This window comes from Cydia strobilella, chromosome 6 (genome assembly GCF_947568885.1).
Source record: "Cydia strobilella chromosome 6, ilCydStro3.1, whole genome shotgun sequence".
Classification (NCBI taxonomy): Eukaryota; Metazoa; Arthropoda; class Insecta; order Lepidoptera; family Tortricidae; genus Cydia; species Cydia strobilella.
In genome coordinates, this window is record NC_086046.1 from 7,557,056 (window position 1) to 7,579,389 (window position 22,334).

At 37.2% G+C, this 22,334-nt stretch overlaps 1 protein-coding gene and 1 long non-coding RNA gene across 5 annotated transcripts in view; one reads left to right on the plus strand and one right to left on the minus strand.

Annotated features, from left to right (window-relative positions):
* Positions 1–22,334, plus strand: part of LOC134742380 (ecdysone receptor) — a 324,182-nt gene that overhangs the window by 289,475 nt on the left and 12,373 nt on the right. The window lies entirely within an intron of this gene.
* Positions 2,903–22,334, minus strand: part of LOC134742428 (uncharacterized) — an 87,034-nt gene continuing 67,602 nt past the window's right edge. Inside the window, exon 2 of the long non-coding RNA XR_010127931.1 lies at positions 2,903–3,049. This is a non-coding gene — a long non-coding RNA (uncharacterized LOC134742428). The remainder of the gene's footprint in view (positions 3,050–22,334) is intronic.

Below are 22,334 nucleotides of genomic sequence, written 5' to 3' on the forward strand. Positions count from 1 at the left end.
AGACAGACAGACAGACGCACGAGTAATCCTATAAGGGTTCCGTTTTTTGCTTTTGAGGTACGGAACCCTAAAAAACAGCGAAATTTATAAACCTAGAGTATAAATATTATGCTGAAGTAATCGACATCAAAATTAAAGTGATTTGTTAAAATTCAGTTAGTGGAAACCGTTTTCTCCCGAAATGGAAACATTATTTCTTTAGGATCGCAAAGCTATTCTTCCCTCTTAACTCTACCCGTTAATTATGTAACAAAAACAATTGACGTCGGAGTTCATCGACTCGCCTAAGAGCTCTTTAAAAATCGCACGAATTAATTTTATGGAAATCGTAAAATAAAATTACATATATTTATTTAACTAAAATAAATTACAGTAAGGAATATAAAGATAATTAAACAATAAACATATTACAAACTAAATTAAATGATAATACTAAAGTGAAAATAAACTTAATTAAAAATACTTACGTAAAAGGACCTTCTAAATTTTGCCCCCTAGGCAAGGTGCCCATCACGCAGGCGGCATTCCCGCGCTGGATTTCTAAATCTTTGCGCGAGAAGGCCTCCCTCAAGGCGTTTGCTGAGCGCTTTGTGGAGCCCCCGTGCCCCCCTACCCCAAGGGCCTAGTGTCTTGTCTGTAAAATTAAATGGTATCAATTTATCTGCGGTATTAAATTGATTAATTAAATTAAGTAGTTCTCTTGGGAGCCGTGAATCTTTACCTTCACATTCACATTGCAGTGAATTACTCTAGGATCTCTAGGAAGACGAATCGCGGCGGATATGCGGTCGAGTGCGCGTCGCGCTCGGCTGCGCACGCGCTGCCATCGCGTCGCTTGTTAGTTCTATTATCTGAGCCGACTTGCTCGCTGTAACCACTTTGAGATCGAATATCTTGAGACAAATCACGGGGTCTCAATTCCTTGCAAAGCAATCTGTTTAGGTAATCTTCTTTGGATCACGACTGTCGATATTGAGGTATATAAGTTTTTAGCTGAGACACGACCGCTGCTTTTTACTTAATTGTAAAATAATACCACTTACGCTATCGAACAAACATACTCGGTACAAATTTATAAGAACCGGTACAAGTACAACAATCAGTCCCAGTGGTCCCAAAAGAGTAAACCTTTATTGTTCGTTAATACTATTTTTTATGCAATATTTACTTAAATTAACTTATTTTTGTACTATCGACAGTCTACTTAGTTTACTTGTATTCCTATTTTCAGTCCCGTTCTTATAACAGGTATTTAATGAAGGTACTTTTGAAATAAGTGTGTAACATTTTGAGACGTTGACTTTATGTGCTTTTTAGCGTGTGAATTTCTTTGACATTCAGATCAGCTCTACGAAATGATTTATTTCTGTCTGTTCAAGTCGAATAAATTAGTTCGTTTTTGTAGTAGCTATAATAGTTATGTATATACTTTATTATATTTATTATTTATTTATTTATTTTTTACAATATAAATAACTTAGTAGTACTATGAAAGAGCGACTATTAGGCAAAATAATCAGTTACTTAATATTGATTGTAATTGTATAATTAAAAAGAAGAAAAGATAAAAGTTAATTTGTTCTATAATATCGCGCAATACCATCAAATAGACACCGTAATCTCTGGAATGGATCGCCATTAAGCACGACTAAACAAACTTAGCACTGTGCTACATCCTGCTTTGGGCAATCTACGATCGTAAATGCCATAACGGACCTAACAAATGATGTCTTTCATTCGGAGAAAAAAAGCATTGTCAATCGTTCTTAATGATCACAACAAAAAAGGTTTGGAAAGCCAAAATTGTCATTAGGAAAAGGTAGCAAATTAGAAATTTTGTAAGCGCTACAATTTTTGAACTTCTTTTTCTACCGACAAATTGCCATTGCCGGTCACTTTTCACCTTTTAAAATCAAAATAAATAAATAAGTAATAAATAAATAAATAAATATTATAGGACATTCTTACACAGATTGACTAAGTCCTACGGTAAGCCCAAGGAGGCTTGTTTTATGGGTACTCAGACAACGATGTATATAATTTATAAATACTTAAATACATAGAAAACACCCATGACTCAGGAACAAATATCTGTGCTCATCACACATATAAATGCCCTTTCCGGGAATCGAACCCAGGACCATCGGCTTCGCAGGCAGGGTCACTACTCACTAGGCCAGACCAGTCGTCAAAATCCTCTTGAATATGTTTTGCTAGTCACAAAATAGTAGATTGTAGACTAGGGAATAAAACGATCCATTTCAGGCGAGCCGGAACGGCGAGGGTCGATAGGCACAGCGAGGTTAAAATGGGTTTTATTACCGAGTTATACACTCTACTTTTCACTTTGAATAAAAAAAACAACAGGTAGGTACTTATTTTATATTTTATGACATATTAAAAGTACAATTGGTACAATTTTTAATATGTAGAATTGTAGAGCTATGTTTTTCCCGGGTAGATTAATTGTATTCTGAGTCAATTGGTGAAGCGAAAGAGGTATTCCGGGCAGATTTATTGAAATCTGATTCGATTCGGGAGTAAATGTAGGCGAAATAAAAAAAAGGATACATACTTTCCCTAGGGACTAAAATACGATTTTTGCCCCGCTTTGCATGTCTAATATGAAGCACTTTTAGAGCATTAGAAGTGAAAAGGTCTTATTTAAAACACCGGCCAAGGGCGAGTCGGACTCGCGCACCGAGGGTTCCGTACATTACACAATTTAAACAATGTATTTTTTATGTGAAACGTGAGTGAAAGGTAAATTGCGGTTTACGATTTATGACGTATTAAAAAAAAACTAATACTTCTAGATCTCGTTCAAACTAATTTTCGGTGGAAGTTTGCATGGTAATTGTACATCATATATTTTTTTAGTTTTATCATTCTCTTATTTTACCACTTTGGAAGTGTCTCTCGCGCAAACTATTCAGTTTAGAAAAAAATGATATTAGAAACCTCAATATCATTTTTGAAGACCTATCCATAGATACCCCACACGTATGAGTTTGACGAAAAAACCCAAAATTTATTGTTTTTTTTTTTTCTATTTTTGTGTGGAAATCTTAATGCGGTTTCAACAGTATAGTTCTTACAGTTTCGGAAAAAAGTGGCTGTGACATACGGACGGACAGACAGACAGACAGACATGACGAATCCATAATGGTTCCGTTTTTTGCCATTTGGCTACGGAACCCTAAAAACCGCGAGTCTAAATCCAGCCAGCCAATTATTCTACAAAATAAAGAATTCAAATAATTGTTTTTTATTGCTTTCTGCAGCACGAACACGAACCGAAACGGGATGATTTCAAGCTATTGAACCGGTCCATATTCAAATCGAAGATGGATGAGAAAAAACCTGTCAGACATGAAATTAACTGTACTGCAATTTGCAAATTATCTGGGTCAGGTTTAAATCAAAATTACACCTTAGCGTTTCTTAGTTTTCTTACACCCAAACGATTTCTCATACCGATAAGAATTGGATTCACATTCTTTCTAAAACCATGGACCATGAAAGATTACATTGATCCGCTAGTTTAGTGTAATTTTAGCACTGATAGTGTTGATTAGGTTTTTTTAGTTCGTTCAGCAGCAGACTCACGATTTGAGATATTCGCAAATCACATCAAATTGTTGCGACATATATAGTAGAAATTAAATAAAATGAAACTAAAGAATTCCATACTAAATTGTTGCCATGTGTAAGCATTTTACGTCAAAAGTGTGACAGTTACGTAGGAAGTGGCGCCCTCATTTATTTTTTACAATTTCTTGTCGGACTATAAATTCGAACAGGTAATTATTTATTATTATTTTTATTTGAAACTCGTTCCGTTTCCATTGGACCTAGACGCACTAAATGGCGATGGCGTTGAACGCGGAACTCGCATGCCGTACGTGACTCTAGAACTGTAATGTTAGCGGAACAATTGCGTCGATTATCGTCAAATCTCTTACACTGTTGAGCTGTGTCCACACCCTTATGTCATCTTGACATTATTATTAATAACAAATTAGCCAGGCCAGCAAACCTTCTATTCTAGATAAGAGTAATATAAATAAATGCTCACAAAATATAATGTTATCTTAATTAGCTAGCCAACAGATCTAGCTTGACTACAAAATGGGTATAAAAGTAAAATTATTTTTCTTATATTATATTCGAGTTAAAAAGAAGAAAACTATCATGCTCACAAGTGATGGTGATCGTGTAATTATTATGAGGTAGAAACAGTTAGAAGCTTTTGCGTGGGAATTTTAAGCGATAAGCGTTCTAACGATGTGTTAGAACGAACTCTTTGTTTGAATTACCTTGATTGATTATTATGAAGGCAAAATATCAAGTACATATTTTGTAATTTGTCTATTTTACATAAATCTATAATTTAATTTTTAAACGTCTGCTATTAAGCTTAGAATAAATTTAAAAGTGGAAAAATTATATACCTATTGTCCTGGGTGAGACTTGAACTCACGGCCTTTGGATATGGTGCAAAGATTCGCTGGCTATGGATGAGGTCTTGGTGGCTCAGTTGGCAGAGCGCTGAAGTATCGATCCAGAGGTCGTGAGGTCAAGTCTTACCATTTCTCCACTTTTAAATTTATTCTAACCATAAATCCATAATTTTCTGAAATTGGTTTCCGAAGCAAAACGTATTAAATGAAGTAGCAATGTGTTAACAATCTGTTTAACATTTTCTTAGAACAACCTCATAATACTTATTAGCGTTCGTATAAAAAGTACTACAATTAATAGACACCCACCTGTCACATGTTTTTTCAAGCGTAAATTTTAATTCATCATAACAATACGAATTCATGCGTTCAAAACGATACGAATTTATGCGTGTCAGATTTCAAAATACCAAGAAAACGGATGACTGTGCCGGGCTTACAAGATCAAAGATATTCGGGAAACGTAATTATTTATAAATAAAATGATAAAGTATTTTGTTTGTACTTTGTTCAGCTATTACCTACATCATGTTAGTTAGACGCTTAGCACTGTGTTTCAATTAGGTAGGTTAAATTAAGGATGGCTCACGCTAGACCGGGCCGGGCCCGGGCCGAGGCGTCCGACATGTAATTTTCTATGACGGCTGATCGGTGATCACGTGGTGCTTTTCACAGAGAACGAAGCCCCGGAAGCTCCGACCCGGTCCCGGCCCGGTCTAGCGTGAGTCATGAGAAGTTCTCTAAAGATGATCCATCCATTGAGAAGATCATGTTTCAGACCAAATAATGAGATTTATAAGTACAAATTTCTGTAATAATTTATCTCACAATGTATTTACTAACATCTTGATTCGCGTATTAACTAGTCCCGTAACGCGTAGCTGGAATGTTATTAGTAATTTAAATTCATCATTGGTAGAATACCAGCGAACAATGCAGTTTTGCTACAGCGGTGTAACTAGGTAAGGTACAATGTTTCATGTTTGTAGTCTGTCTTACTCGCTGTCAAGATATCGCATCATACTTAACAAGTGCAAAAACTATGCTTGATGCATATAACAACACATTGCTCCTCGGAATGGCTCCTAGATAGGTAGGTATTTGCTTTGTTTCATATGCTTTTTAAACCCAATGATAACAGTTCTCTTGGCCTTGGTGCAATCTGTTCGGCACGTTGGCGTCGCTCTTATCGTGTGTTGAACTGTTCTATCACTCACTATAGTTCAACCACCACAAATACCGTTCCAAATATACCCATAGAAAACCTGGAGCTCTACATCTGACGAATTATGTTCAGACCAATTTATACATGACGCACACATTCCTACGCCAACTGGTGTATTCGTGTGCCTGATGTACGAGCCAGTAATCAAGGTCGTTAATGTCATTGTACCTACGATGTAAATACGGCGTCGCGTCTGTGTGTGTGTGCGAGTAGCTTGGTGTGCCGCTGCAGCTATTGAAGTAATCTTATCATATAGGTCACCTTACTTTGTAGATAATGCACTGCATAGGCGACGTTGCACTCTACTTAGGAGTTTTGAAGGAAATAAAACCTGTTGCGGGTACATATTTTTAATCGTTCAGCGTACAAGTATGAACTTACAGCGTACATATGTGTATACTGTGATCATCTTGGAGAATCATTATTGAAGCTTCGTCATAAATTATGTCTCTATTAGCCGATGAGACATAATTACACGCGGCTTCTATTTCGCTCTAAGTACCATCTATCTGTTTATTTATGCTGTGTTGACGGGTACAATATCTAAACACGCCTGTGAAGCCCGACCACGAAAAAAACTGACTGCTGAATACTTGGCACTTTATCGAAGAATTTACACGACCGTTTATTACATATATAGCGTAATATTCTTGGCAACTTTCGCTTAGACCGTCTTATAATTTTTCGGCCTTCACTTTTGGTAGTTTAATTATATTTAACATTACATTATTCGCTCGACTAAAAACACACACAACATTATGAATACTGATTAAAGTGTTTAGTCAAAAAGGTTACTCGGAATAACAGCGCTTTATATCAGTAGATTATTTGTGGATGAATAAACAAAGTATATACCTATTTTCAGTTGGAATTCTCGCATGGTTATAACGTCAATCATGACCCTAAAATAGAAAAAAAGTGTTGGCTAGTCAAAGATCACATCAATGGCGAGGCGAGGCCGCATTGACGCAAGCGTCAGGTGTTTACCGGCGCAGGTTATTTACATCGGGGTCACAGACACAGCGAAGGAGACCGGGTTCAATCGATGTAATTATATCTAAGCCGTGGCCACTGTACCTGCCGCGCCAATGACCCCCTTTGACATTACGAGGTCATTTATGCAACACATTGCCATAGTTCCACTCCGCATAAGCAGAGTTGCATAACGCCTTCAGAGACGTGCAAAGGAGCTCATTGATCGGTCTTTTAAGTCTTATAACTTGCTGTTTTTGTGTCGAATTACGTTATCGTTCACCGAAACGCGTTATCTGCGCTAAAAGTGCGTGATAGTAGATATCAACTTGACATTTCCCGGTGTCATTGCCCCTAATGCCATGTGGCCGTTACACAACGCACACGCTTTGTCAATGAGAGTTTTCCGAGTGTCACTGGGTCACGGATACTGAATGTTTGAATTTGAAGAGAAAGTGGACACCGCGCTTTGTGAGTGCGAGCCTTCGTGTCCAACTTAGAATGCGCTGATGCTATCGCTATTATTTCCAACTTCTGTCGGCAATGAACAACTCACACGCGAGTAATGTACAGAGATAGATAGAGATATGAATCTACTGTTAACCGCCATTCGTTTCATGCATAGTTTATCCCGCGGCGATCCTTCAGCCTAATTTGATTAGACTGTTTTATGATTATGACTATGTCTTTACAGCTCTAACGAGCACTATTGTCTAGATAGTCGACATATAAATTGAAGACATCACAATCTATCACGCTACGACATGGCAATTTGTGCAAATTGCGTCCTGTATAACGGATAACAAGATTATGAGCCCCGTACCCACGACACATTTGATCATAAAGTTGGTATATCGACCACTCAATACTGATAGTAAAATTCTAACCGACGACTAGTATTCATCTTTAGCTTGCCATATGAAGTCAGAATATATGAAATAAAAATAATTCAACGATCGAGATCACGACAATGAATTCGCAAAGACAGACGCCAGGGAATTATCACAATGACAAAAAATTGCTAGCGGCTGTGTACCTAAATATAAACTATACATCTGAAAATTATTACTGTAACAATAGCGTCCGACGCAGAAAACCAAGCGTTTATAATGATCGACAGTTTATTTCCTTACATATACTTGAAATGTACAAGGACTCACAAACGCGTGTTCACACCGAAACATTAGATATTTAAATTTAGCACTTTAGTTAGCACTTCTTTATCCACTGCGCATTGCTCGGTTTTGCTATCATGTCCTATATGTAATAGTGTAAATGTTTATACTGTCCTTAGCTAGATACAATTACGGCGGTGGCAGAATAACAGCGTCCGTTGCTGAAAACCTTTGGGGCTGCTGTGCCCCGAAGCCTTTTTGGCACAGACATCAGCTGAGCCACCTTCCCTTTCAATTAGTTTGTAAGCATTATCGTGTACTTTTATTATGTACCTATGTTACAACTTCTTGAATAAACGTCTTTTATTATTATTATTATTAAGTAAAGCATCACGAAGACGAATGGTTCGCGCCGAGCGCATCTATTTATATTTGCGCTGAGGCCATAAACGGCCCGCGTCCGGAACCGGTCTGAGGAATGCTCTGCTCTTGCTAACAACCGCAGATGCTAACAAACTGCTATATTCTCAGCTGCATATGTAAAGCAAGATCTGACATGCACGTCTTACTTCCTTGGCGATTGCCATGCACGGTTGCCCAAACACCACATCAAACTTATTTCTTCCAGAAGGAAGTTCTAATGTCTTGCGACTCCCTTGATTGAAGTTACTGCTTAAAACCACATCAACCTTATAGAGTAACATATTTTAGCGTTTGAAATTCCTCCCAATTTAGCATTTCCATTAGCTTTATGCGCTCTCATGTAACAAACATCGTGCATCGTTCGGTAAATAACATAAACACGTCGACAGGAATATCCTATGTTTCCGTATATCCCGGTGTACTTGTCACATAGGTGTCGACACGATTTGCCCACCTCGTCGGCTCGTGCCGCGGTTTTCCAAAACGACGTAAATGTTTATGCTTCTGATATAGTTAGGATACTGTCGAGTTGGGTCGGACATAGGTGTGATAACGTTGCACGCCCCGTGTTATGTCTCACTCCCACACGCATCTGATCGTTAAATTTCACGATTCAGTAAATCTCACTCTACAAACTGAAGTGGTAATTCAAGGTGTAATATTTGCATGACGATACTATAAATAAACGTAGTTGAATAGTGTTTTGTTAAAAACGCTTTTCTTAAATTGATGTACTTTTATTTGAGTTCGAACTTCGAAGCATTTGGCTTTTATTAATGTTAATTTTTCTAACGATCATTAGTCTTTCACCCGTAATATTCTAGTAAAATTATAGGTATTATCTATATTATTATGTTTATATTTTGTTTCTGTCGCATTCTAGTCTTGTCTTCTTGTAAGAATAAACTCGCGCGACCTAAGTTAGAGGGAACATTTTTTGGATATTACATCAAAGAGCCAGCTGAGCCAAATTACCTATGCAGAGGAACATTCGTTTTAAATTGTCAAACGTGTCGGAACGAAGTGAGTGGACCGAATGCGAAGCGAGAATTGAATTGCTTTGTCTCCAATTGGTTTTGCTCACTCAAGATTTCTTCATTCGAACAAATTTATTTAAAGAAACGTGCTGACAATAGCTTGAGCTCCTCAATATAACTGGAAATATACTACTCTAATAAGAACAAAAGTGGGCGAAGCGTTCAAAATAAAATGAACATAGCTATATTGCAAATGTGAAAACAATAGCGTATGCAAGTCATTTTGAATTAGGCATGTACTTCCTTTATGAAGTCTATGTAAATATATGTCTATGTAATGCCTTTCAAATTGACTGCAAAGTCAATCTAAGCAGTATGAAACGGCAACTTTAAATAATGAAAGTTCATCGATATTATAATATAAGTCAAAACTTTCCCGTAATTTAAATCCGATAGTCCTACTCCAACAACTTTAAAGTTTGATAAATTTAGTTATTTTATTTTGGTGGAACGGTTTTAATTAAGTATGTACCTACTACCTACAGATATTTTCGTATCTTCTAATATGAAAAAACACCAGCAAATTTTAATCACGGTAAGATATATCTTCTTCCATTTCTTGTACCTACTTAATCGACTAAAACTTAAGTGAATGAAACTCAAGATACAATGGAATAGACAGTGCCCTGCTTTAGGGCCCTCGTTAGAGCACTAATGGCGCCAAACGGGACGGGCGGGACGGTTAGCCCCGTCATCCTCCAACCATCTATCAAGCTGACAGTACCGATTATTACCAGCCGCATACCCTGGCCTTTCACCGACATTTGTAGGGTTAAACCGGGGTTGTTAAACCCATATCGCACTTAGGTTTCATCGATCGTTACGTGATTTGAACGGGTTAAGGCTAGCGCGCTATTTTAATTTGACAAAGTAACAGTTGATAGTCATACATTTACTATACATACTATTAATATGATATGCTCACGACCAGTACCTATCCTACACGTTCAACAAAGGCCCCTATACTCTTACCAGGCAAACTTTGTACAAACTTGGCAGTGGTAACGCATATGTATTTATATATCCCTATAAGCTCCATAATTGACGCAGCACTTGGCAAGAAAACTTAGCGCGGTCCGGCTCTATTAAGATTACCTTCAATTTTCAAAGGGTTGGCTGACAAATTTGATACCAACTGGGTATGATTATGATTAGTCATTAGAAATTAAAGTCACTGTAGCGAATATCCTAATATTAACGCACTATTTTCCAATATTTTAGCATCAATTTTTTTTTAAATTCCAACAACAATGAAAAAATAACTGCAATCTCAACCACAATAGCACTCATTTAACGCGCCTATACAAGCACACATGTTTACGACCCATCCTGCACGCGGTCTGGCACTAAATTAACCCACCCGACGCTCGGGCGACCATGATCTTCCACAAATCAGTTTATTTTCCATTCACTCCCTTTGTGTGCGTCGCTTAGCATCATAAAGTCCACTTGCTCGGACACGTTTTATAACAAAGCTGTAATAAATGCCACGGACTGTGACTACTTTTATAAAACGATTTAATGTTGACGTGACGCTATAGAAAGTGGGACAAGAGCTGTATTAAGTATTTACAGGCATGAAGCTAAAAGATTATACAGGCGATATTCACTAAAATACTATAACAGGGTTTTAATCCCTGACTGTATTTAATCAAATTCTGAAAGTATTGTTTTTAATTCGATTCGTCAAAAATGTTTCAGCGAAAGTAAGCCAGTTAAAACCCACTTCACTTTCATAACGCTTTACGACCAAAGAAAATATGGTAATCTGTTTTTGCAGTCTTCAATAGACTTCTAAGGAACAACATTGATTCAGGCAACTACCTATGTTATTATAATCGTTGGAAGCGCGGGGCGGAGGTAATAAGTTAAAAGACCTTCGTTTAAGTTGATTTATAATGTCAACGCAGTCAGTGACTAAACTAACGACCCCAGTGACATTTAAAATTACAATCGACGTCGATGTGTCTATTAATGAGTAAGGGTTCCGTACCGTTCACTAGGCTGTATCTCATGAACCGTGATAGCTAGACAGTTGAAATTTTCATAGTTGATGTAAGTATTTCTGTTGCCCCTATAATAACAAATACTAAAAAGTACGGAACCCTCGGTGGGCGAGTCCGACTCGCACTTTTCCGGTTATGTGAATTACCTAATAAATATTCTTATAACACGATCAGCATTTTCATGTTCGTATTTTAAACAATTTATCTAAACTGCTTACTTAGACGTTTAATTAGTATTTATTTTGATATATGATTGCTGAGAGATAGTAATAATGGGGTCACGAATGACTCAATGAGCGGAGAAATGTTCACAGCACATTATTACGAGTCCGTCATCGTTTTAACTGGCAGATTGATTGCAGCCAGTAACAGTCGGATTTGTCTTCATTATTAGGTTCATCACTTTCATCATATTGAAAACTACAATCAGCAGCCGCCGCACGCTTAGGCATATTCATTTAGGTACATGAAATAGTAAAAAGCCCCAGTCCTTCACTATTTTACAGACACGTCTCGAAATTCCAAAAACGTTTAGTTTCAGCTATTTTATATAAAAATAAGTGAAGTAAAGTGAGTGACAGGTTTACCTAGTTTAGGGCTCAGGACACTATTCCTAGGCTGTCTAACAATAGAATAGAATACTCCTAAAAATGTAAATGTAATTAACGATGTTTATCTCACATTCATTGAAGCATGCCTCCCAACCCAGCAGACCATGATTGAAGCTGGCAGTCTCCACCGTCAACACTGTATCTGACCGCACGTGGACCGAAATACGCGTCGTTCCGAACTGTGTCATGGGCTCGCCCACGTAAGGTCGGCCCTGCGTCCTGTGGTTACTCAACCGTCTGCGATGCGATTCACTGCAATTGGGGATAAATAAATAATGTGGGGAGCGTGTTGGTATGAGGTGCGAGCGGGACATAGCGGCATATCGGTAGAGCTGTCTCGTTTACACAGCGGAGCGGTATTCGGATCCGCATCAGTGTGATAACCGCATGAAGGTTAATCAATATTTTTTTATAAATGAATGTTTCGGTAATTTGTCTTATCCGGTAACACTAACCGTTTGACATTTCTTTCTAGTCGTTCGATTTCGAACCGTAATTCTTATAGTAGAGATGAGTTTTTGTTTTAAGTATGATGGCAAGTATGTTGCCGCTTGAGGATTAAGTTATCGGCGGTTGAATGTTTTGCAGTTCAAATGAATTTACTATGATGATGATTTTTTTATGATTTTAAGGTTCAACGCTACGTTATACAACATGTTGTAAGGTTGTACAGAATACAAGGTTTGTGACTCGTTTTGTACAAAATGCAGAAAAACTGGCTAATTTAAGAAACTCATTAAAGAACCCTTTCCAACTTAATTACACAAAAATTATTGATCTACAAAATTAAGTAGCACTTTTCAATCAGGAAGGCTTAAATTAATAAACTTCAAAGTTAAAGAGCTTAAAAGTTTGAAACTTGCCCAATTTCTTCTTGTTTCCATTCGGAGCAATATTTTTCTTATAATTACTTACTTACTTTAAATGTCAAATTACTTTAAATGCATAAAGCAATTTTAAATTTAATGTATATATATAATTTGGTTTTCAGGTTTTCGTCCATTTGCAGAGACACCCTTATTACTGGCCACTCTCTCCACTTTATTATAAACCGGTTTTTGACCGACAAAAGCTTAAATAACACATTTGCGAAACTTTCCGGACTTAATTCTTTACTTTGTAATAATTTAACAATTCCCTGAATAAGTATTCTTAAGCGGATTTTAATTTTGCTAATTTTAAGTGCTTAATAACACCAGATTATCGAACTGACGCCGCCTACTCGAGTTTGAATAAAGGCAAGGCAAATCTGCCGTGTTCGAGCGTTTTCACATTGTCAGAATGTCAGACCCGATATGGGATGTAAGATACGACCATAAAGAAACTAAATGTAAAAATTGCCTTTTTATATCAATTTATAAAACAAATATGATGTTCAAATTTCAAAATAAACGTTAATGAAATAAAAGGATTTGATGATTTCAACATCCGATATCGGATTGGAAAATGTGAAAACCGTTTTAGTCTTAACTATTCTATATTTGTTCAAAAGACAGTTAATTTTAATAAAAACTTGGGCTAATAGTCTAGTTTCGCGGCATAAGGCTTACGAAGCATTTATCCACAACGCCCAAGTCTACATTTTACTTCGGTTTGGTATGAGTGATACAGCAAGCTTTTTCTCGTAGTCGGATGTCGTTTGTTTTTTGCTCGTTACCGCGATCTGGTCACGGAGAGGCCCCGCGGTATGACCACTTCGTCCACACTTGTATATTTACTTTTTTTTTACTAGGTACTAACCGCAATAAGCTTTGCCTTCTGATGTTCCATGTTATCAATTGATTTTAAACCTTATCGTGAGAGTTGAGATTTCGTTTTGTAATTATATGTTCCTTGCGAAATTCATCACTGAGAATAAAGTAGTACTATGGGAGTGGTCACATTCAGTAGGTTTACAGTTTTGATCTGATGAGGACAGTAGGTAAAGTAAACCGCGAGCACTGACTTCATAGTTGTCGATGAAGCGATCACTCAATTCCAGTAAAATCAATCTAAATAATCAGAGCATATAACGCCGAATAAATGGAAAACAAAGCATTCTACGAGCAATAACATTTCGTCGTCGACTTATCTGGCCTGATACCCGGTCAGCGACCCCGCGCCAGCCGTTGTCACTGCACTACAGACCTAAAAACAAATAAAAGAATTAACCCTTTTACTGCCTGATAAGCAATATAATACCCAATGAAATAAATAGTCTAAATTAATGCTGTAATTATGCTATTACTATATCTGACAATTATTTGTACGCATTTCCTTAATCCTCAAACTTGTGGTCGTTAGATTAAGGAAATGCTTACACATAAGTGTCCTATTCAATTATAGAAAAATTATCGCATTAACTTGGACCAAACGACCAAATCCACAATCTACTTAACGATTTTCTTAACCCTCCACCAACCCAACCGAAATTTCAAAAAATTCTGTAGACGCTTTCTTGCTCGCTGGAAAAGAAAACTTTCCCTTTTTTCTTCTTATCACATTTAGTATCGCCGGCTCCCCAGCTATTAATTGCGCTGCGAACTTTGTCCTATGATAAGTTTAATGCCGATTAATATTCTTTTAACTGGAACGTGGCACTGGCAGCAGTAAATACGTATTCAATATAGTCTAGTGTCAAATAGATCAATGCGAAGCCTAAATTGAGCGCTATATTTTTGGCATATATATTGAGGTTTTTTCCATTCTTCTTTCATATTCATTATATTCTAGTCATACGTTCTTAGGTTTATTGTCAATATTGTACGACTGTTGTTACACTTGTTACTTAGATATTATGTAATTAATTTAATTTTAATATAATGCATGCGATACACATGACATTACACAATTTTCTATGACCAATCATGTAGCTCTACTGTATTATTATTTAAGACCTATTGTAAATACCATGTTTAAGCAAATAAAACTCTGAATCTGTTTTTGGGACAAACTTAACATGTCTGTTAAATTTAACATTTTATAACGCGGTTTACAGTTTACATAAGAATTATATCCATAGTGTAAGTAATACATGAGGTGGGATTGTAGCGTAATATCCATAACTAAGGCAATTGTCACGTCGCCACTTTAGTTAATATTATACCAACCTTATTATATGCATGAAGGCCAAGATAAACTCGACGAGAAGTGGGCATGAATTGAAATCGATATGTCGCGGGCAAATTGTAAGAATCCGCCGTTTACAAACGGCGTCTAAAATGTCTCAATGTAAGTACAAACGTTTTCGTTCGTATTTATATCGGAGCATCGTTAATAATGGCGTAAGCGCCATCGACAAGAAGGTCCCTTTTTATAGAAAATACCACATATTTATTTTGAAAGAATACTTTTGCCCAATTGTTTTTTTTTGGAATGTTATATCTGAAATCAAGGACAGGCTCTCTCTCTCTCTCTCTCTCTCTCTCTCTCTCTCTATGACTTTCGAAACGTAAGCTAAATCATGAAAAAATATTACCATTTATTAAAGTGGTATGAAGTGGTGCAATGAAGTCTGTATCAAATTTAATGTGACAAAATTTATCTTTTGAATCATTCTAAATAAATAGTCGAAAAAAAATAAACATCCTTAAAAAAACACTAATTTTTTTGAAGGGCGGATTATTTTACTTTTTTATTGTTAAAGATTACAACTCATACATAATGTTTACAAAATACCTTATTAACCACCTCTATAACTGAAATAACCTCTAGCCTCACCTCTATTAATGGAAAGTAGCAGCATACCTCCCTAACACAGACGAACTTTTGTTTCAATGAACTTTTGTATTTTTCAATCAAGGAGGAAAAAAAAATGTGGATGGACTGTGTGAGAGACGATATGAAACGAACGCGAGTGAATGATGAGATGACGGGCGAGAGAGAGGTATGTGGCAGAAAAAGACATGCTGCGCCGACCCCGAATGAATGGGATAAGAGATGCGAATGAATGTCCTTCTAAGACCTAGTACATTACACACTGCTAGCAGCGACAGACAAAACACCCCTCTGTTTGGGTAGGAGGTTAAAAATAGTACGTGACAATCGGCGGCGGCGGTCAGTTAATTTCCAACTTACCCTAACTTTCGTACAAGTCGTAGGCGTCGTGAAATCTCAGAGAAATTAAAGATTCCGATTTCATAACAGCAAATGTCGTAATGTTTAGTCACTGTCTTTGTTATTTCAGGGCGTACTCGACCTACATTACCCACACCGCATTTTGCCGACTTATCCTTGTTTACTGGGCCTTTTTCCTGGAGCTCGGTGTTAATGACCTACATAGGTTAGTCTGAACAAAAAACTTGTTTACGTAGTTTTTAGACTAGGTTTTTTTCTATAACTTTGACTACATTTTCCCTTTCAATAAGGTTAAATTCTGGGTCAAATACTTTTTTAGAATGAATAAAGTATATGGGACGTACGACGTACCTGTGGACTTGTTTTTACTTTATCTTTATAGGCATGTTAAAACCGTTTGCTTCTTATAAGTTGTATGATAATAATCTAAGAAAAAATATACATATCTTTTATAATATTTTCAAATATCATAGTAGACAGTCTAGCCAACCAAATAATTAACCCCCTGAACATATTAATCACAATATAGATATGTATAATCTCATTTAAACTTTTTTACTATTTATTTATTTACTCGTATCCTCTGCAGATAAGACAAGTATACTTCTCTTTTCACCTCACACGATCCTCATCTTCAACACTTGTTTAACCTTTCTTCACAACACAATATTAGCCTATAATTTGCATAATAAGATTAATAAGTACATGATGACTACTATATAAGGCTTCTCTGATGCGTGACATACAGTCGTTTTAATAGCTTACACGTAATACGAGTACATAGGCTTGGGAAGGAGGGAATTAAAGACCTAGCAACGATCGGCAATTGTTTCTTAATCTGCAACAATAAAAAAAATATCATGTCATGGCCTTTTATTTCGTCTTAGATACAATTTCAGTTTCTCTTGCACATTCTAAGATGTTTTTCTACATTGTAAGGCTGTCTTTTTTTACTGAGGCGGAGATGAGAGGAGACGTGCGGGAATCAACCAATAACTTCGGTTGCAAGTAATCAAGCGGAGCGGAGAAGAGATGTGGATTACAACCAATACTATTGGTTGATTCCCGCACGTCTCCTTCCTCTCATCTCCGTCTCAGTGGGAAGGCAGCCTTACAGCTTGTTCCAATGTGATAACTAAATACTACATACTTCATCGAGGTATGACCATGCCAGTATGGCAGACGTTACAAGACTTTTCAATGTCAGAAATTTCAGCATTTGGCTATCCGTATAAATCCGCTGTCTTATTTCGACGCGCATTATGCGATAAATATAAATCGTCCTTTACAACGAAAATAACCATTAAGTTTGTCAAAGGACTGTCTCATTTCAAACATAGACACATAGAATCATACTATATTTGTCTTACACTAGTACTAACACCCAAAAGAAAAGGATCTTATTTACTGACAATTTGGTTTGACCAACTATTTATAGAAACTAAGCGTTATTTGCTATAGTCGTTCGATTTGTAGCTGGCCCCGAACGGCTAAACCGGCTTTGTCTATTGTTAAGTAAAACCGCACGCCACTATCTGCATAAAATATGGTTCGGTCACTGCTGCACCGTCGGCCTAGTATCATAATTCGCTTAATGTGTTATCAGCCGTACAAGATCGTTGACCCAAGATCGAATTAGTCTCATAGTACTACGGCCTCGTTATAACGTCATTATACCGCCTTGGCCTACTTGTGGTATTTTTCGTAGAATCGGACCAATGAATCGTCAAGCGGAATTGTATCGAAATCGGTTTAGAAGTGTAATTCCACGGTAAGTGGAACTAGGTTAATGAGACAATCGCGAATATAGTTCATTCAGGATTGCTGCAGTCGCACTTTCAATTCTTGACACATACGTTTATTTAGATCAATATAATTTAGGTAGTACGTAAGGCTATTTTTAACGAATATATATTTATGGCACGTGTTAGTTATGACGAATTTGTACTTGCTCTTTTAAATTAAGTCGACCGTACTTACGTAACTATACAGATTTTTTTACAGAGGAATCCGTAGTCACTAAGTACCTTAATTTCAAGTGTCACTTGACAATCAAGGTTTATAGACTCATGATTTTTCTTACAATTTTATCATTGGTATATAATTTAGAGCTCCGTACAAAACTTTGTTGACGGGGCGTTTATGGGATTATTTCGATCTTACAAATCGGTTAAATGCGTTTTTCTCAGAAAAAGTATGACGTAGATACCTAAAATTTGGAACAGTTATATCAATTACCACGACTAACACTGTGAATAAATCAAAACCGTTTTTTAATAGGTACAAAGCAAATTTCAACCAACATATGTTCATAATTCATATATGTATAATATCTTTTCGGCCAAATTGCAAAACAAAAACAATTGTAACATGATCCTACTTATTTCTGCAAACCTCTAATATTTTTCTACACAAAATGCCATAAAACCAGATGTTATTCCCGAGTCAGGATTTTATCATTTTATATGAAGTCAACTAGTAGGTCAGTGAAACTAAACCAGTGCTATTTGCATTTCATTGCGCGGTCTACTTTCCAATTCACCTTTATTTCGCGAAGGTCCGCGGACCGGGGCAAGGTCATTGATAGCTTTAGTTCACTTTATTGCAACTAGTACTAGAATAGCTTGTGCTAGGCTTAATAGGCTTTAATTGAGATTTATGTAAGCTACTGTTGATTACATTGAGCTCAATTCATTGTTTTCTATTAGAATAGAAACATACTAAATAGACATGGGTTTCTGCATGTAGTGATTGTGTTTTAAAGAATTTCATTTGTTTATTAAAAATTAACGGTAAATAACTTCTCGACATAAAAAAATAAAAAATAAAAAAAGCATTTTATTTCGAGTCTACGTTGTTACAAATACATATGTCAATTTTATAATTAATATAATTTAAGTATGTAATTGGTATTCTAAGTATGTAAATTTATTTTTTGGATTGTTATTAGTTGTCAATTTTTACATATGTATTAAGTATTTTATTATAATATAACAAAATATTAAATATTTGATGTGGACAAGAACCCCTCTTTGGGTGAAGGCTTCCTCCATCTATCCCTGTTTGCAGCTATATATTTCCAGTTTGTACCTTTTCACTACATAAAGTCTGTGCAGAAAGAGAACAGTGGTGGAATGTAAGGAAGCCCATACATTCTATGGCTATCATTGTCTTTTCATAAATTTTACTTGTTAAATTAACGTCCTAGTCTAGTCCACTTAAAGTGTAGGTACCCAAAACGTAGCTAAATTAAATCAAAACAAAGTTTTCTGACGACTGTTCGAAAGAGTTTCTTGACATTGAATTAAAAAGTTTTAATACCAGCTATTATTTAAACTTTCTATCCTATCAAAATAACATGGAACAGAACTTAACAGACTGTTAAGAACCATCTGTACGATAATTAATTTAAAAGCATGTTTTAAGTTATCTTTCTTCGTTAAAAGCCCCGCTCGAAACTTGCAGTGGTAAGGAACCGTGCAGTACTTATTCTAATTATATCTCCCCCGGTTTTCTATTTACCTAACCATTCCCATGTTTACTCGAAAAGGCGCGCGTGGGTTCACCACAACTGCTTACTGAATTAGGGGGCAGACAGAGACAAAGCATGCTTTCGTCTATTAGAACACCATGGGTAAAAGAGAGGGCGTGCATGCAAGTATTGACCAATAAAAAAAATCTGTTGGGGTTCCTATCCATAACACCGAAGGATCATTCATAATATGTTTACGTTTGTTATATGAAGTGATCGAACCGCTTTCTATTTTACTTGAGCCAGGAATCCCAAGAATTCTTGGTCGTCTTTGATAGTCGCGTCACGAATCACAGCTTAAGTACTGGAGAGGTTTAATGGAGACACATTGATGTAACAACTGCTTTATGCTATCTCCTAATTCCTTCATTAAAATGGGAGAAGAAAGTTCAAATATAAAACGACGACTCGTTTAAACAACTTTATCATTTGAAACCCTCGTAGAGCCCATGACTGGAATATAAGGTGGCAATAGCCTAATTTAAATTTACGGCACGAAGCAATAAACATATAAATCGATGGTTTAAGCACGATTCCTAACTAAGTAGCTATTTAAGCTCTTTATTTATTATTATATTGTTACTAGATGTGTACTATACTACTACATATCCGGTTTCCAATACTACCGATACCGCCTTTAATGTAGTGCATTTGTAGTTCGGGAATAGGCCGCCCACTATACTATGTCCGGACACGCCGCGCCGACAACTGCCGGATGTAAACACTTTCACGTGCTGCGTCCGCCCTCCTAAAAGATCCCTCCGACTACCACACTAGGCCGAGCACATGATTGGCGCGACAGTATTTCGCCGACAGTATCTACCCGTCTTTTACTAACTGTATGAATTAAAGAGGGACGAGTAGTCTATGTCGCGGCGAGATACTCTCGCGCCAATCATGTGCTAGCCCGGCTGATCACTATACGAAAACAGTTTCCACGATAGCGTGCGAGAAAATGGCCATTTTCACCTCGCGATTTCTATTTCAATCCAATTTTCCCGGCGTAGAGAAACCGATCGCTCCAGTTGCGCGGCTCCGGCCCACATCTCTTGCTAGAAAGTATCGTAGAAAGTAAGAACGCGAGCCGAACTCCGCCCAGCCGATGCATCTTACGTGCACTTTTTTCTGTAGTTTTTCCCCGTCCATTGTGCATCAGCGGATGGACAGCTATCGGAATGTTGCTCGATTTTCACAATCATTTTTAATTAGATCGAGATCTCGTTGTCATTCTGTGTAAAATAAAAACTTGATTAATACATACTCGTATGATTTCGAACAATAGTCTTGCACGCAAGGATGGTTTTACTTTTACAATCGATGTCCCTGATTACAGCTTACGTGGTCGCTAGGCTTACTTTCGCCACACCCGAATTTGAATTACGTGTGCTATGTGCAGAAACGTTGTGCAATGTTTTGGGCAACTTTCACTATTCGCTGACGCGACCCGCCTGCGAAATGGTTGCGTTGTCTGTTGGTCACAGTAGAAAGTTTCGCGTATTGTTTAATCGAACTCTGCCTACGTGCCTCACAGAGCGGCTTACGTTCCCATTATAAAACATGGCGTCGTGTTTTAATGGGTACTTAATTCCGATAGAATTGTGGTTTAAAGAATAAATTGTGGTAAAATGAAGCAAAAAGGCGAATCGCGTGAGAGGAAAAACGAGTTATTATTAGTATATAGTTGGTAGAGTATCGCGAGCTTGCTTCGAGCTCTGATGCTATCATAAATAATGTGGCTGCGCGGTGAGCAAGGCGCGGAGAAGCGACCGGGGGAGGGGGGGCTTAAGAGTCAAGGCCGCACGCTGCCCCCGGTCGTCGCTCGCGCCCCACTTGCCGCTTGCTCGCGCCTCTCGCTCGGGGACCCGACCGTGGCCGAACGCCGCCGACGCGCCACGAACTAGACCTTCCATCCGATGCGCGAGCGCAACACACTGAACAGCTGAGGCATAACATAACACACTGACTCGGTCATCCGTGCATTCAACTTTTGATTAGCTTTCTTTTTCACGAACACTGATTTGATAAAACATTGTTGTAATCGTGTTACTAGTATACATACAATTACCACGTTACTTAAATAGTTATATGTAACATTTTTATTCTTGAATGAATCTGACAATAACCTACCTACAGCTTATTTATCTGATTGATTTGTTATTCATATTTGACGCCATCTGCGTGAATTAGCTCCGATGCTATATATTTAAAAATTAAGAGATATAGGTACAAGTACCATTAAGTTGCGGCTTATTTTTTATTTACTAAATCGCCCAATCCATGTTAGCTTCGAATTAAAACATATAGATCACAGAATAGTATTATCATTCGTACCGGACAGGTTGGCTGGCCCAAACCAGTCGGGTCGGTCTTGTCTCCTATACTTTCACCGGACGGCCCTCTTCGATTGCGTCATTGTCCACGAAAATATTATTTAACGTTCGCAATCCGTAATCGCTTCTCGAAGGAGGACGAAGACCGCTCGTATCTATTATAATATTATTAATAAACAGTAAAACTCTAACAAGTTACAAACACGATCAGCGCGATTGATCTCTTGACTCTGGCCAGTAGCTGTTGATAAAGAGAGTCGTGAAATTCAACCTGACCTCGATAGTTGACAGTGGATTTGATCCGAGATTGTGCAAACGGACGTGACTAGCTTTTTCTCATATTTTATAAGTTTACAACAAATCTCCGTTCTTCGAATAAGCCAGGGAAAGACACGGGTATTGACACGTTGATTTGAAATTTATGGAGCTGTTTAGAAATTTAACTCAAGTTTTGTATACGAATAAATTATAATATATCATTCCAAAAGGCAAAAAGTGCCTCTTCCTTCCACATTTTTGAACTATTTTGAACTCGTAGATTATGATTCCAAATACCCCACCCAA